A 5,357-nucleotide genomic window follows, 5' to 3' on the forward strand; every position below is an offset into this window, starting at 1 on the left:
TTTTCTGGAACAGGTGGATGAAAGAATACATTCCAACGCTTCAGTTACGCCATAAGTGGTCAAGTCGGAACAGAAACCTCAGGGAGGGTGACGTCGTCATGGTAGTGTCTGAACATCTCTCTAGAGGAAGGTGGCCGCTGGGTATTGTCACCGAATGTCAAACGGATGCAGACGGCCTCGTCAGAACGGTTTCCCTCCGCACTAGCTCCGGTGTCATCAAGTGCGATGTTAGCAGCCTATGTTTGCTGGAAGGGGAGGACTAACGAGGAGGTATGCAAGTTTATGGATGCTTCCCCATAGACTTATTAGAACAGCCGGCTTTTAGTTCAGCGTGATATCGTGGGTAGGCGCGTGTACCGTTGAAGCCGGCCTTTGTGGACTCGGACAATTCAGGTCGGTGGCTAACGTTGCATGCTTGTAGGCTAGAGCTCTCCTGATAACTTACCTGTTCGCTTACTGACCGTCGGTGGTATTTTTGCCGGCGGTGTTGCAACTTCATATAAATTTAAAATTGCCTCCAATCTTGTATGACTGCCTTCCCGGTTAACAATTCAAAGGGACCGCCCTTTTTGAACTGGTGGAATTGAACTCTATTTCAGTGTTGCAAGACATGCACATTTTCCGTTTTTCTTACCGCGCAAATCGTTTTTACCGCTTTGATTATACTATTTTTGTACCAAAACCTTGGACAGCATATATTGTTTTACTTCATGAGTTTGAGACGCGGTTTCGGTCACGCGTTGACTGTTGATCCATATCGGCTTTGCTTGCCTTTTGGAGCACCCCACCGTTTGTCGAAAACCGTTGAGGTTTGTAATTTTGTATTCCGTGTAACCACTTTCATTTTATAGTACAGCACATTTGCGTAGCCATTCGTTCGGAGTTTTACCGGTTCGGTTGCTAACCTTGGTGCTCGTTGCTCAAGAATTCGAAACGCTCGTCACACAACCTTCACACAGCCAATAATGCAAAAGGAGGCCGGGTCCGATTCATTCTTTGGTTAGAACCAAAGCCAGCTCATGCATGACTGATCTCGATGGGAAATCTTTTACGCCCTTTTCCTACTATTGGATTGTCATAGGAGGTAAGCTTTATCTTTACCGCCATGAAACAAAGTAATATTGTCGAATATTTCAATACTACGCACATCTCGACGATGAAACGCAAAATCAATTTCGCGATGCTTCGTCGGGCTTGTAATTCATATTGTGACAAATGTCAAGACGGAGCAACTAGTACAAAAAGGTACGCGTAGCGGATTGCCACAGAATTTTGAAGGATGGCAAATTCTTTTCGATTGCAGCTCCGGATTCTGTTCGTAATTAGTGGTAGCCTCAAAATTGTCTTTTGCGCTCCCCAGTGCGCTGAGTGCACCTTAATTCTAAGTTTAGCCCTTCAAACAGTAGCATTGTGCAACGCATGACATCAGTCTCCGCCCACCTTTTGCTCACCGTTCCGCCGCCATCACATGTGGTGGGTGGCCCGGCTTGTGCAAGCACAAGTGAAGCCACAGAACAGGGTTAGAGAATGGACTATGAATTCAGAGTTGATCAGTTCCAGCCGGTTTAGTTTTTTATCTCACCGACCGCAGAGTCAAGATAACATGCACGGAACATTGTGGCAAGCTCTGTCTTCTATTGCTGGTATCAAAATAATAATGGTGTTGCGATAGTGCGTTTTGTTTTCCCTTTTATTTTCCGATTTACCACGTCTGCACTTACCACTCCGCTACATTCTGAGCCTTGTTTAATTATCGTCGTAACAAAGTGGGTGGTAGCCTTTATAGCCACATTCGAATATCCTGTCACATGGCACCTGGTGCAGTGCATTTCAGTCTGTATATTTCTACTGTGACAACGTCAGTTTCGCACATGTCCACCACCAATAAGAATGCTTTTGTCCGCTGGGCATTCGAGTTCAGATACTCTACCTCTGGCGATTGACCTCAAGGCACGGCCGAGAAAGTGCAGCAGATTTAGTGGTCCACGGGTGCAAACATTGTCACATGAAATCTTTACTCGCGTCGTTGCCTTTTACATGAGCTGCCCTTTGAGAGGCGGCATTGCAACTGCATCGGATATTTTCCCGGTAGGCATCGACAACCCTTATGTGCATTTTAAGTCCAAAATTGGCCACCCCAACAACTCCCCACCTGCTCTCCATGTCCACAAAATTTAAACCGTAACAGTTTAGGCATGAGCGAGTGTGTCAGAAAATGCCCACAATTTGCGTGACTTTGCCGTTTCCGCGTGACCCTGAGTACCTACAAATCCCGTCAGTAAGGCTCATATTTTAATTGTACCGTTGTAAATGTGCCTAATTGTTTACCATCCACCAGCTGGGAACGAACATTATCATGAATGCGCTGGCCGCCCGAGTTCAACAATTAACCTCTTTCGTACTCTCGCCACGGTAGACTGAGTTATGTAACGCTTCAACGTCTACGTAGCACAATTTCCGTAGCGCATAGACTCACCGTATTTTTTGGCTGCCCTTAAGTGAATTATATGGCATACGGGGGTCCGAGTTGGATTGTGAACCCGAATTTCAGTAGCTGCATCTAGCAAGTTCGTTACAATATTGAAGCCCGACGGCGGCAGCAAGATCACTGCCCCGTTTAGGGAAGGGTGGCTTTAGGGAACTTTCTTAACAGGGTTTCGCACTGGACATTTTAGTGCATAAAATGAACGTGGGTTTTGCCCATTGTAGTGAAAAGACTGTTGGAATTGTTTGACCGTAACAATCATTTAGAATGATCCAAGATCTTTAAAAATCGTAGTTTCTGAGGGCTGTTGTTCATTCAGTAACTCAGTTTCGCTCTGTATACCTAGATCGCTGAAGATGAAGGCTTCTAGGTAAGTCTCATTACCGACATGTACCAGTTAACTAAGTGTTCCGACCGATGATATATCCAGACAGCCCTACATTTTCGGGTGCTGAATTAGCGCTTGCGTATTTTTTGTCACCCACAGAACATGCTTGGTCCAGGCGCTGTTTGCATCGCACTACCGAAGGGGTGAGTCGGGCACCAGATTTTGATTACTTCCGCATAGCCTGGCAAAGACGTGTACTGAGGAATGAGCTTCGTTATTACAAAGAATAGATAACTAAAGCCGTGTAAGTATCTTTGCTAAAGACCTGCATATATGGTGTGCGGACTCTTTCGATTTTCGCCTACGGTTGTTGTGAATGTTTTGTTATTTTGATGAACACAAGACGCAGTGATAAGACAGGTGGAGATTCTTTTCATTAAAGTGAAATGAAAGGCTCGTTATCTTTTTTACACGTCCTTAGAAAACCAGAGTGTATGGCGTCAAACGAGAGGAGGGTTTCTTGACTCGGCCAAGTCCCTTGCTAAATGTAGCGGGCCAGTTACAAAAAATTGTTTATTTCCGAATTTATGTTAGCTGTTGAATGGAAAGTTGTTTTAGCGTAGGAACGCATTTGATGGCTGGGTGACCACGGTTCATTATTTTTGCAGATATTGGAAACGAGGCGTTCGGCTCGCAGTCGTTTCTTTAAATCTGTCTTCGTCTTTGTAATCAGACTACCTAATGGGAATTAGCCAGAATGGTGGCTAAGCTGGGGTGTAGTCAGCAAGATTTGGCCAGGTTGTCTGCGATCAAGACCGATCATGCTTCAGTTAGCATGTTCCCCACAATTTGCGAAATAAACCTGTTGTTGTCTTGTAAGCGTGCTGAAACCTGCATGATTGCCGTGATGATGTTAGTATGTTGTTGCTTTGACTTGACATAAAACTTGTTGAAACGAGGTTACACGCGCCATCAATCGGAAACAGATGTTGTTGTTTACAGTGTCGATCAAGTTCCCTGAGGTACCGCTAGAGTCAGGGTATGGCTCGAAACTAGAATCTCAAGGTCGGATGTTAAAAAATACGTTTGCACCGCAAACTACCGTGTAACGGCGGATACCACTGATGAGGCATGCGAGTAGTATGTTATCTATTATATCCGCTACACGTTTCTTGTAAGGTGAGATCCATGACGGATGTTGAGTAAGCAACTGACCCTCAAACTGTCCATGGTCGGGGAGATGTTCACTGTTGCAACGGAGGCTGGTGATCGCGGTATCGGCGCGGTCCTAAAGCAGGGGAATGGAGTTGTCGAATATGTCACTCGTGTTCTGACTAACGCTGAGCAGAAGCTCTCCACTACTGATGAGGAAAGTTTAGCGATCTTCTGTGCCCTGGATAAGTGGAGGCTATATCTGCTTGGACAATGGTTTCCTGTCGAAGTCGATCACAAACCTCTGGAGTGGATCGGGACCATCAGAAATCTTCGCGGAAAGCTCGCGCGCTGGGCACTCCAGTTGCAAGAGTATGACTACACCATCCATAGAAGGAAAACCACTTGGCTGATGGGCTGTCAAGACCAGAGGCTGAAGATGAAGCCCGCAGGATCATGATCGGTGCCAAAGGCTTCGTCGACGAACTGTATCCTGGGAGGTTGTTGCAACTCCAACGGCGGGGTCCTTTGTTACGAAAGGTTTCAGCTGCTTGTTAGATGGAAAAGGAGGCATTGAGAATGGAGAGGGAGGCAGGGAATAGAAAACGTTTCAGAGTCACTCCGATCGACTGAGTCTGGATGAAGCTGGCATAATTTCCTGGAACGCCACTGATTCGGATGCTGTGTTGCCCACGATACCTCTCGTCTTGAGACGGAACCTTATCGTTGAATAACGTGAGATGGCATACATATGGTGCACCAAGACGCACGGCTCACTTTTTCAGATGGCCCACTGGCCCGGGATGAAAAGTGGGGTGATGAATTGTGTGGTGTCCTGCGAGTGGCGCTAACTGATGAAAGGGGACACGACAGGGGCAATCTCTCCCATGGAACCTATTCCTGTCTCAGCAGTCGGTAAGTAATGGTCCATTGACTTCATGGGCCCCTTTCCGGTGACAATCAGTGGGAATCAATATATCATGATAATGACAAAACACCTGTCGTGGTGGACCGAGGGGGCAGCCGCGCCAAATCAACGGGCGGCGACGGAGTGGTAAGTCATCACATCGCGGCCAATCATGGGGTGTCAAAAAGATCCTAACAGATCAGGGCCTACTTTGAGAGCAGAGTTCAGGAATTGCTTGCAAAAGCTGGGTATCAGACGGTTAAGGATGACTCCATACCATCCGAAAACAGATTGCCTAAGTGAACGTAATTACCGAACAATCAAGGGGTGTCGGGCGACCTAAGGAGGTAACTGGGAAGTGAACCTGCCAATAATGTTGCTAGCTCAAAGTGCTTCATGCAGCCAGTCTCCTTTCGTGACAATGTACAGTGGACATTTGCGCCTTCCGGTTGAACAGAAAATTGGGTTGTAGCTGTCAGCACCCT

Source organism: Opisthorchis viverrini (assembly GCF_000715545.1).
Source record: "Opisthorchis viverrini unplaced genomic scaffold opera_v5_33, whole genome shotgun sequence".
NCBI classification, from domain to species: Eukaryota; Metazoa; Platyhelminthes; class Trematoda; order Opisthorchiida; family Opisthorchiidae; genus Opisthorchis; species Opisthorchis viverrini.